The sequence below is a fragment of the Rhinatrema bivittatum genome, chromosome 9, assembly GCF_901001135.1.
Source record: "Rhinatrema bivittatum chromosome 9, aRhiBiv1.1, whole genome shotgun sequence".
NCBI lineage: Eukaryota > Metazoa > Chordata > Amphibia > Gymnophiona > Rhinatrematidae > Rhinatrema > Rhinatrema bivittatum.
Window position 1 is genome coordinate 256461670 of NC_042623.1, and position 12780 is coordinate 256474449.

A 12780-nucleotide genomic window follows, 5' to 3' on the forward strand; every position below is an offset into this window, starting at 1 on the left:
TATGAAAATGAGCCATGAGCAAGGCTCAAAAAATATACTGATTGCTTACCACCAAAGATAAAAAATGACTCCCTTCCCAACACATCCCTTAATTCCCTCCTTCCTGCAGCTTCATCTTTCCTTCCCTGTAGCCTTTCATTAACTCTTTGATTCCTTTCTGCAGTTTCCTATAATCCAGTCCCTATCTCCCTAGATCTACTAAACAATCCTCCTTTCTCCATATGAATTTACCATGCTGTCTCTCCCCTTCTTTTAGCTTCTCAGATCTTCTCTTTTATTTTTTTATTTGCACTTTTGTATCGCCTTTCCTAAAATAGTCCAAAGCGGTTTGCTCTATCCCATCCCAGTTCTCTTTGACTGGCTCTCTCATTTGGTCATTGTTTTGAGTGAGGACAGCCTCTACCTCAGCGGCAGTAGCTTCTACTTCCAAGATGAGGGGTTTTGAAAGATCCTGGCAGTGGAGACAGGAATCACGTGAGAGCTTTGTTTTGAGAGAGTTAAATGCCTGAATGGCTTCTGTCTCCGGTGTGGACAATGAACAGGCCCTGTCCGTAAAGGGCATCTTTCTTGAAAGTGGATCACATGGGTAGTCGCCAGAACTGTGAGGGGGCAGGTTCTTAGGCTGCTGTTGCATAAGTTGGTAAGAGTTATGAACTAGAGTGGCCAACCCAGCAGATCAGGCAAGATCGCCTGGACTACAGTGACCAATGGCGAGATCTGAGAGGAACAGTGCTCCTGGCAGGAAGGACCCATATGAGCAATTTGCAGTGCACTCCAAATTATGGCAGGTTGGTGGAGCCTGAGCCAGGGCACCCAGAGAATGACAAGATTAACCACTCTGGGTAACACATAGAAAACGATAGTTTCAAAGCATTCATAAGAACATAAGAACATGTCATACTGGGTCAGACCAAGCCCAGCATCCTGTTTCCAACAGTGGCCAATCCAGGCCATAAGAACCTGGCAAGTACAGGTTAATCCACACAAATGAGCTTCGGTTTGAGAGAGTTAAATGCCTGAATGGCTTCTATCTCCGGTGTGGACAATGAACAGGCTCTGTCCGTAAAGGGCATCTTTCTTGAAAGTGGATCACATGGGTGGAGCAAAGTTGACATCATGATATACCATATATACCCCTGCACTGGCATTAGCCCGCCAGTATTCTCCATCTCCAGCAGAAGAAGGAAATTGATTCGCCCTGCTCTCCTGTGGTGATAGTTTATGATGTAGCTGCTCCTTCTATCTGGAATTCTTTACCTTATGAGGTGCGTGTACAAGACAACCTAAAAAAATTCAGGCGCTCATTAAAAAGCTTCCTCCTACAATATGCCTATGGTGGGTTCTGAATAATTGATAATGGTTAAGTTATATTCCCGATAACTTTTGTTTAATACAGATTACCTCCTGGGATTTTTTTTATTTTTGTTTTTATTATTCTGTCCTGATGTTGTTTTTTGAAGAATTATTTATTGTTTTATTGTTTTGTATATGATGTAATTAAATTGTTTTATGTATGTTTTATTGTAAATCGCTTAGACTTATTTTGTGTTAAGCGATTAATACATTTTAATAAATGAAATGAAAATGAAATAAGTTTTCCTGAGATTATATTTGCGGATCCCTCACTCAGACGAGTGCCAAAAAAATGATTAAGAGTTACTTATCTCCCACGCTTTTATTTAGAGCTAATCTACGGGAGACGAGTCAGTGTGCCAAATGTCTTAATGACTCTTGCACTTTGTCACATTCCTTTTGGGGTTGCCCTTGCATCCAGCACTTTTGGTCTGCCATCACAACTTATCTGGAGAAGCTAATGGGTGTCGCTGTTCCTCTCTTGCACTCTGCTCTCTTATTTGGTAGCATGAGCCCTGTAGTGGTTAGGGGAACCGAAACACGCCTCCTTCAGAAGGCGTGCTATGTAGGGAAAAAGCTGCTCTTGCTGCACTGGAAGACTAATGTGGTCCCTACCTACTGGAGGTGGAGGAATGCCTTTCATCAGTTGCTACAAATGGAAAATCTGGCATCCCGCATGTCATCCCTCTGCCGCTGTCGATTTGTGCGGATTTGGACAGTATATACCATTACATCCAAGAATACAACACGTAGTAAAAATGTATTTGGTTGAAAATATATCAATTACTGCAAAACACAACCAGATCTCATATAATTGGAGAGTATATTTTGTGCTGACTCTCACAATCGAATATACCACATATACTGAATTTTTAGTATGTTTGTGGTTCCTCTTAGGTTTTTACAATCATCGGTCATGGTTAAATGCTCTTACTTTAAGAACCCTCTATTTTTTTAAAGAAATTTTTCTTCGTTTTTAAAGCATGTTTTTTAAAGAAATTTTTCTTAGTTTTTAAAGCATTTTTTTTCTTTTTAAAAGAGCTTTAAATATATTACTAGCAGCTATATGAACACTTATCTTTAGCGTGAGTGATCAAAAAACGCTGAGTTCATGAGCTCATTGCTCTAACGCTGAATCCATTAATTTTGTGCCCAAACTTTATGCCCGACACGGCTCGTGTTTCTTTATCGCTTCTTCAGGGGCATGACAATTTCTTGTTCAGCATTTCTTCATTTTCACCCTGCTTAAACAGCGTAACCCAACAGCTGATCCTCCTTTTGCACAACTGGAACCCTTTGTTCTCCACCGGGCTGCCGGGCTGGTACCTGGGCCTTCAAATCCTCCGTTGGCCCCAGGTCCCTTGCTGCCTCTGCTCCTGTGCCCAGTGCTGCCCGGTCTCCCTCTCTGGGCGGCCTCGTTGAGACTGAGGACCCTTATGATTCTTGGGGAGGTGATACCTCCGATGCCTCGTCGATGGCTTCCGATGGTCTTCTGTCAGATCCCTCTCCCTCGGAGACGCGGCATCAATCCCCACCAGAATGCTTCTCCTTTGCGAGATTTGTCTGGGCTATGGCTGAAGCCATACCCTTCCAGCTTATGATGGAAGAGGATGCCCGTCACAAGATGCTGGAGATTCTGCAGTTCGTGGATGCCCTGAAAGAAGTGGTGGCGGTCCCCGTTCACAAGATTCTCAGGAAACTGCTCCTTCGGCTTTGGGAACACCCCCTCTTCATGGCCCCAGTGAACTGGAAGGTGGATGGGGTGTATCTCATGCAGCAGGCTGTGGACTTTGACAAGCACCAACTTCCCCACCAGTCGGTAGTAGAGTTTGCACTGAAGAAGGCAAATAGGTCGAAGACTCATGCCTCTGTCCTGCTAGACAAGGAAAACAGGGCTTGGGATGCTATGGGAAGGAGAGTGTTCCAGGACTTTATGTTGGTGGCCCGTATTGCTTTCTACTTTTTATACAATACCCAGTACACCCGTAGCCTCTGGAAACAAGTCCAGGAAATTGCGGATGGCCTTGCCCAGCACCTCAGGAACCCCTTATGACACAGCCGAAGGATCACTATGAGACACTCCAGCAGTTGTTGGCTACTGCCTCGACCTCTACATCGACTTTCTAGAGGTCTTCCCGGCCTGGACCGAGGAGGCCCTTCTATAGGCAGAGGAGGCCCCTCACTCTCAACCACAGCAGAAAAGTGCTAGGGGTAGATCTCGGCAGCAACAGGGTCCCAGGCCCCAGCCAATGCCCCAGGTTAGCCCTGCTATGGGGTTTTGACTGGCTGTGAGGGAGCATAAGCCAGTGGTCTCAGCCAGTGCCGGAGGACCCGCTGGTCGGGGGCTGGCTCCACGTCTTTGCGCACCAGTGGCTGACCCTGACTTCGTATCAATGCACCCCTTCGTGCATCCCCTAGTTTTAATATTCCCCTTGTTATCTTTATTCCCTTGTTAACAATTTCTACTTTATAATTGTTTTACATTTCTGACAAAGGTAATGTATGCTTTTAATATAATTTGTTGATTGTTCTATGTAACACTCACAGGCGAAGTTATGTTTTTATTGTAAACCGGTGTGATTTGAATTTTATACAGGAATGTTGGTATCTAAAAGTTAAAAATAAATAAATAAATAATCTAGCATGGCTACAAACTGCATCTCGTGGCTGTTTCGCCAGATTTTCCCTGTGCCCCTTTTGGGGTCCTATCTCGCACCCAGACTTGCTCTTAGAAGAACTCTCTGCCCTTCTAACTGCCATGGTAGTAGAGCCCGTTCCTTGGGAGCAGCAGTGGTGGAGGTTTTACTCCCGTTATTTTTTGATTCCAAAGAAAACAGGAGGCCTCTGTCCCATCCTCAATCTGCAAGCCTCAGTACCTGTCCTCTTCATCCAGAAGGCCTTTGAGGTCTAGTCATAGGAAGTCATTACACTCGAGATACTATCCTCCTCCACCTCGGCCCCAGGCAACAGAGGGCCCCAAAAGCCCAGCCAGCACCTTAGTCAACAGCTAGGACAGGATTTTGCTGGATCAAAGGGAATGTAGCCAAGTCCAGCATACCCTTGGCGATAGACCTTCTGGTCCGCAGAGGGTACAAATTAAATCTGAGTGCCCTGCCAAATTGTCCTCAGAGTCCATCTTGGGGACCGTTAGCACATCAGGCAAGAGAAGTTGAGTCTGTTCCACCAGGGCAAAGAGGACGTGGATTCTACTCCTGGTATTCCAAAGAAAACAGGGAGACTCTGTCCCATCCTAGATCTAAGGGCCTTGAATAAGTTTCTAAAAAGAGAAAATTCAAATTTCCCTGTGCACCTTGATCCCCTTCCTGCAAAAAGGGAACTGGCTATGTTCTATCGGTCTGAAGAATACATACATTCACATTGAGATCTTCCCCACCTACCTGAAGTATTTGTGATTCATGCATGTGTGAAGCCTCCAATGGACCTTACGATCTCAGTGGCTTCAGGCCACTCAGGATCTTCAGGACTGCATCCAAATCACTCTGTCCCTCTGGGACTTCTTGTTCTGGTGGCGGGAAAATTCAACCTGGTACAAGGGGTACCCTTCCAAGTTCCTCAGTTTTAAAATTGTCCTAACCATGGATGCATAGATCGGCTCCCCACCCAGGGACACTGGTCTACCTGGGAATGTCTCTGTTAAATCAATTTCCGGAACTCCAGGCAATCCAGTACGCTCTGTGGGTTTTCAGAGATCTGCTATCCAACAAACATGTATTGATCCAGACAGACAACCAAGTGGCAATGTCAAAAAGCAGGGAAGTACAGGCTCGTACCTCCTGTGTCAAGAGGCAGTCCAGATATTGTCCTGGGCCCTCTCCCATTTGTTGGGCTCAGAACCACTTATCTGACTGGTTTGGAGAATGGGATAGAGGGTAGACTGAGTCACTCCTTCAAATCCCACGAATGGTCTTTGAACCAAGGGGTAGCAAATTCGACCTTATGCCTCTGGGGAAGCCCAGACGTGGATCTGTTCATGGCTCCTTGGAACAGGAAGGTTCCTCAGTTCTGCTCCATGTACAGGACACATGGCAAGCTAGCCTCATACACCTTTGCCCTTCATTGGGGCCAGGGTCTTCTCTATGCATAACCTCTAGTACTGCTGGTGGCGAAAGCAAGGAGGACAAGGGGATTATGATCCTCATAGAACCCCATTGGCTCAGGCAGGTCTGGTTTCCCCCTTCTTTGGGAGTTGTCCATCTGGAAACAAATCAGACAGGGAACTTTCCCAGATCTTATCTCCCAGGATTCAGGGCAGGTTGCGATATCCGAACCTTCAGGCCCTGTCGTTCACAGATGGTGATTCTACAATCCTTCAACCTTTTGAAAATGCATCTCGTGTCCTTGTAGCTTCTAGAAGCCTTTCACAAGAAAGTCTTATGGACTGAAGTGGAGGAGGTTTTCTCCCAGGACAAGCAGGATGGGAGTCCTCACATGTGGGTGACGTAATTGGATGGAGCTCTATCACGGAAAACCTTTCTATCAAAGTTTCTAGAACTTTTGACTGGCACACTGAGCATGCCCAGAATGCCATGATTCCTGCAGCCACAGGGGTCTCCCTTCAGTCTCTTTTTTTCCACGCTGCAGTTTGCCTCGCGGTTAGGAGCTCTATGAGAATTTCTCACACAATTTTCCTCACGGAAAAAATTAATATTTTACTTCAAAAAACATTCCCTCATAGGGGTCTCCCATCGGGATAGTGTTTTTCCATTGTTCGGTGATTAAGTTCACTATTCCCGGTCGATTCCCGCTACCACCTTTTTCAGTGTCCGCAGGCCATCGACCGTTTTTGGGCCTCAACCTCTGCCATTATTGCAACAGGTTTCTGAAAATGTCCGGAGTGCCTCCGAACCATGTCGATTACCGACCCTCATGATGACTGTGTGCTCTGCCTCGGCTCATCACATGACATGTCTAACTGCCCAAGTTGTGCCCAGATGACTCCGAAGGGTAGGCAGGCTCGCCTCGACAAGATGGAGACTCTGTTCAAAATCAAATTGACTCCATCGATGTCCACCCAATCATCACTGGCAGGACCATCGAAAACGTTAGTCATAAAACCTCGCCGGGAGCACCAGGGCAGCGGGGACCATCCCGTCACTTCCGTCAAAGGCATCCACATCATCTACCTCGGTGCTGGGGAAAGACCGGACCAAGCACCGAGGGAAGCACCAACGCGAGTCAACTCCCGGTGCCGGCACCGATCCCGCATCGGCTTCGATGGCTATCAAGCCACTTGCGAAGAAGACACAGGTAGAGGAGCCTCTAACACCCTCTCCACCTGAAAAACCAAGGCGATCCCCACCGATATTGGAGCCGGGTACTGATCCCCCACAAGTCCCTGTGGAGGTGCCAGTAGTGCCTAGCCTGCCACACCCTGTAGCTGCGATATCTACAAAAGCTTTCAGGGAGGAACTGGACGGTTTCATCTGCCAGGCAGTGCTCGATGCTCTCCGAGACCTACAGCCATCGATGCCGGCCCCCATACTGGCATCCACACTGGAGCCATCGATATTTGCACCGTTGCTAACCAGGCTGGATACACTCATCGGTGCCCTTCCAACACAACCCGGGCCACCGATGCCAAAACAACTTGCAAAGCCTCTGAAATCCCTGATTCCCATTCCGGGGTCCTCAGATGATGAAGGTACGGATTCCAGTCCTCTGTCACCGATGCCTGAACCGATGCCTGGTCCATCAGGGCTCTTGGGACCGAGAGGCCCTTGTTTTCCATTGATGGCTCTGATGCCGCCGAAACCCACATCGGTGCCATCGCATCTTCCATCGAGGCTATCGAAGGATCCATCGGTGCCAACCCATCCTACCATGCCAATCTTCTTCCCTCCTTCAGGTTCTCGACAAGAGACCTTTTCTGACCCATGGGAAGATGTTGACACCGACACATCCATGGAGGATATCTTATCAGAACCATCTCTTCCAGAAGAAAGGAGAAAATCTCCCCCAGAGGATCTCTCCTTTGCCAATTTTATTAGGGAGATGTCAGAGACAATTCCCTTTGAAGTTATTACAGAAGAGGACACATGCCACAAAAAATTAGAGGTTCTCCAATTTGTGGATGCACCAAAAGAAGTGATGACTATACCAGTACATGAAGTGCTAGTAGATCTGCAACATTGTCTCTGGGAACATTCTTGTGCTGTTCAGCCTGTGAATAAGAGGACAGATGCGACTTATCTTGTCCAACATATTCTTGGTTTCCAAAAACCACAACTGCCCCATCAGTCGGTGGTAGTTGAGTCTGCACAAAAGAAGGCCAGAAGACTGCGACCACACTCTTCAACACCTCCTGGCAAGGACCAAAAATTCCTTAATATATTAGGTCACAAGATATTTCAAGGTTCTATCCTAGTGTCACGCATAGCTGCATACCAACTTTACATGACACAGTATCAAAGAAATCTCTGGAAGCAGGTTCAGGGAATAGCCAACTCTCTTCCCCAACAGCAACAAGATAGTCTCAACGCCATACTATATAAAGGCCTTGAGACTGGCAAACATGAGGTTTGTGCTGCGTACGACTCCTTTGAAACAGCTTCTTGCATGTCAGCAACAAGAATCAGTGCCAGGAGGTGGGCCTGGCTAAAAGCCTCTGACTTGAGACCTGAAGTCCAAGACAAACTTGCCAATTTGCCATGTACCGATGAAAACCTATTTGGCGACAAGATACAAGATGCAGTGACTCAATTAAAAGACCATAATGAGACCCTGGGACAATTATCCACAGTGACTACCGAGGGCCCCTTCTGCATGAAGATACACTAGAAGGGACCCTAGGAAACAATTTTATTGCCCACGCAGATTCTACCCACCTGCATCTCGCGTGAGGCCAACCAGACTGTCTCAGAAAACACATCCTTGACAGCCCAAGACATCCAGGCCTCAGCCACCACCGCAAACAGGCCAGGCCTCTGGATTTTGAGACATATCCAGAGAACAGCAGTCCCTCCATAAATCCAAAGTCAGATTTGCCAGTAGGAGGTCGAAGTCGCCACTTCATGACCAACTGGTTCAACATAACCACAGACCAATGGGTTATATCCATCATAACCCAGAGATACCATCTAAACTTCCTCATGGTAACCCCGGACTTACCGCCAAATCCTCTGTGGATGCAAGAAGATCACAAAGGACTTCTAGAGTCAGAACTGTCCACCCTTCTCGGTGCCAGAGCCATGGAACCTGTTCCCCGAGCACAGCAGGGCAGAGGGTTCTACTCGCGCTATTTTCTCATTCCAAAGAAATCAGGCAGCCTCTGCCCCATCTTAGACCTCCGCAATCTCAACAAATTTCTACCCAAAGAAAAATTCAGAATGGTGTTCTTAGGCACCATACTTCCCCTTCTGTAAAAAGGAGATTGGCTCTGTTCTCTGGATCTTCAAGATGCTTACGCTCACATTCCAATATCCCTATATCACCGCAAGTATCTGCGTTTCCTAGTGGGACATCAACACTTTCAGTACCGGGTCCTGCCTTTCAGATTTGCCTCGGCACCCCATGTATTTACAAAGTGCCTATCAATGGCTGCGGCCCATCTATGCAAGAAAAGCATACATGTCTTTCCTTACCTGGAAGACTGGCCAATCCAAGCAAGGAGCTCTCGACACTCTCAAGCTCACTATCAATGTGCTATACTCGTTGGGATTTCTCATCAACTACCAAAAATCCCAACTGCATCTCACCTCCTGACTTTCATCGGAGCAGATTTGGATACCACAGTGGAAAAGGCCTTCCTGCCCAATGACCGCGCAAATACACTCTACAGACTAGCTGTATCTCTGTGCACAAAGAAAACAGCCTCAACCCATCAATTCTTAAAGTTGCTGGGAACCATGGCTTCCACGGTCCACGTCACTCCTATGGCCAGACTGGCCATGAGAATAACTTAATGGACTTTGAAACCTCAATGGCTCCAAGCCATTAAACACTGTCATCCCAGTTTCAAGAAAACCACCAGTTACATTTATCGCAGGCATGCAGAACGTGGTAGCAGATCACCTCAGCTGACAGATCCAGCCCCACGAGTGGTCTCTAGATCCTGTGGTAATGACCAGAATCTTCCAACACTGGGGTCAACCAACAATAGACCTCTTTGCACCCGAACTGAATCACAAAGTGGACAGATTCTGCTCCCTGCACAGGCAACAAAACAAGTTAACCATGGACGCCTTTGCTCACCCCTGGAACACAGGCCTCTTATACGCGTATCCCCCGATACCGCTGATAGCCAAAACTCTTGTGAAGCTACAACAGGACAAAGGGTCAATGATACTCATAGCCCTGTATTGTCCTCGACAAGTATGATTTCCCATGCTTCTCGACCTCTCGATCAGAGAACCCATTCGCCTGGGCACAGCGCCCACTCTCATAACTCAGAACCAAGGCATGTTACGCCACCTGAACCTTCAGACCCTATCCCTCACAGCCTGGATGTTGAGAGCTTGATCCTCCAACCGCTCAACCTTTCAACTGATGTCTCTCAAGTGCTTGTAGCCTCACGAAAGCCTTCTACACAAAAATCTTGTCATTCTAAGTGAAAAAGATTTACCACTTGGTGCACGCAAAAAGGTATCAACCCTTTTTCCTGCCCCACACCATCTCTATTAGACCATCTCTGGCACCTTTCAGACTCTGGTCTCCAGACTTCTTCGGCAAGGGTACACCTGAGTGCTATCTCAGCGTACCACAAAGGAGTTTGGGTTGCCCCGGTAACAGCGCAATCCCTTGTGAGAAGATTTATGAGGGGCCTACTACAACTGTATGACAAAGCAGGCCTTCCTCTCCAGGGACGAGAGAAGGCGCACTCAGTAAGAGCTGTTATGAAAGTGGACCCCTGTTTCGAGGTAGTCAGCTACCGTCGAAGGGCGAGGCCGCTAGACAGGAGGAAGTTGAATGAAGACTTCACCCTGGAAGCACGCAACCCCCCCAGGAGGAGCCTGTAGCGATCTGGCCGCTGGGACTTAGGAGACTCCTCTGAAGACTGAAGAAAGGTCTGGATTCAGGCGCCTCCTGCAAGTCGTGGGTTCCAGACGGCTGGCGCCTCCAGCAGGTCGTAGCAGTCTGAGGACAGAGTCGTAGAAGAGTCCAAAGCCGGTCCGGGGGTTCGGTACACAGACGAGGTCAAAATCCAGTCCAGGGTCTAAGCAGGCGAATGGTCCACAACTGTACCAGGATCAAGCCAGGAGAAGGGTCCAATGCCATACCAGAATCAAGCCAGGAGAAGACACGTCCACCAGTCCAGAAGTCAGAAGCCAAGAATCAATCCACGGAGCAGGGAAGCAGAGCGGGACGAAGAACCAGGAACAGAAAACACAGGAGCAAACTCAGGCAGGAACCTCAATACCAAGCAAGGTCTGAGAACCAGACCTTGCCTTAAATACAGGATGTTGGAGGCGGAGTTTCTGGGAGGACCATGACAGTTTCCTGTCATGGCCCCTTTAGGAACAGTCTTCAGCCGCATGCGCGGCCCTAGAGGAAGTGATGGGGCGGAGCCAAACCCCGAGGAACCAGCTGGCCAGAACAGATGCGGCAGCGGCCGCAGGCGAGAGACAGAAGGGCCGCCTGCCCCGCAGGAGCCCCGACCGACTCCCGAAGCCCCAGGTACTTATTTTCCTTGTACCCGCCGGCACGGTCTAAGCCGCGGTCCGCCATGACCAGTGGCCATGACACCCGGCCCCGGTCGCGGCTTGCTGCGGCCGGCGGTGCTAACAAGAGCCTTGGCAACCTCAGTAGCAGACTATCGTTCAGTACCTATTGTTGACATCTGCAAAGCTGCAAGATAGAGCTCTCTTCACACATTTGCAGCACATTACTGTCTGGACAAGGAAGGATGTCAAGACTCTGCCTTTGGCCAATCCGTCTTGAAGAACTTATTTCCAGTATAATCCTAACTCCTTCCACATCCAATCTGCTGTGATTTTCAGGCTGCCTCATTTTTCCCAACAGTACACCAGTTGTTGTGCCTGTTGCACAAACTGTACATTGTTGGTCCAAGTTAAATATGAGTCAGCCTGTAACTTGCTAATCACCTACATATGAGGACTACCATCCTGCTTGTCCTGGGAGAAAGCAGAGTTGCTTACCTGTAACAGATGTTCCCCAGGATAGCAAGATGTAGTCCTCTCAAAACCCACCCGCCACCCCATGGAGTTGGGTCCGAAACGTTTTATTATTTTATTTTTTCACTCGCACCTTTTGCTACAAACGAGACTGAAGGGAGACCCCTGTGGCTGCAGGGATCATGGCATGCTGGGCATGCTCAGTGTGCCAGTCAAAAGTTCTAGAAACTTTGACAGAAAAGTTTTCCGTGATAGGGCTCCGTCCAGTGATGTCACCCACATGTGAGGACTACATCCTGCTGTCCTGGGAGAACACCTGTTACAGGTAAGCAACTCTGCTTTCCATGTGGTGTGAGCAAAAGGCCCTAGACCCATTAGAACATAAGAACATAAGAAATTGCCATACTGGGTCAGACCAAGGGTCCATTAAGTCTAGCATCCTGTTTCCAACAGTGGCGAAACCAGGCTACAAGAACCTGGCAAGTACCCAAACACTAAGTAGATCCCTTGCTACTGATGCCAGTAGTAGCAGAGGCCATTCCCAAACTCAGCTTGATTGATAGCAGTTAATTGATTTCTCCTCCAAGAATTTATCCCAACCTTTTTTATACCCAGCTACATTAACTGCACTAACCATATCCTCTGGCAACATATTCCAGAGCTTAATTGTGCATTGAGTGAAAAAGAATTTTCTCTGATTAGTTTTAAATGTGCTAGTTGCTAACTTCATGGAGTTCCCCCTAGTCCTTCTATTATCTGAAAGTGTAAATAACTGATTTACATCTATCCTTTCTAGACCTATCATGGTTTTAAAGACCTCTATCATATCCTACCTCTGCCGTCTCAAGCTGAATAGTCCCAGCCTCTTTAGCCTTTCCTCATAAGGGAGCTGTTCCTTTTATCATTTTGGTCACCCTTCTCTGTACCTTCTCCAGTGCAACTATATATTTTTTGAGATGCGGTGACCAGAACTGTTGCGGTCTCACCATGGAGTGATACAGAGGCATTATGACATTTTCCATTTTACTCACTATTCCCGTCCTAAAAATTCCTAACATTGTTTGCTTTTCTGACTGCTACAACATACTGATCTGACAGTTTCAATGTATTATCCACTATGATGCCTAGATTTTTTTCCTGGGTCGTAGCTCCTAATATGGAGCCTAACATCGTGTAACTTCTGCATGGGTGATTTTTCCCTATATGCAACACTTTGCACTTGTCCACATTAAATTTCATCTGCCATTTGGATGCCCAATCTTCCAGTCTCACAAGGTCCTCCTGCAATTTATCACAATCTGCTTGTGATTTAACTACTCTGAATAATTTTGTATCA

At 47.5% G+C, this 12780-nt stretch overlaps 1 protein-coding gene across 16 annotated transcripts in view; it reads left to right on the forward strand.

Moving 5' to 3' along the window:
* Positions 1 to 12780, forward strand: part of ZBBX (zinc finger B-box domain containing) — an 881823-nt gene that overhangs the window by 169710 nt on the left and 699333 nt on the right. The window lies entirely within an intron of this gene.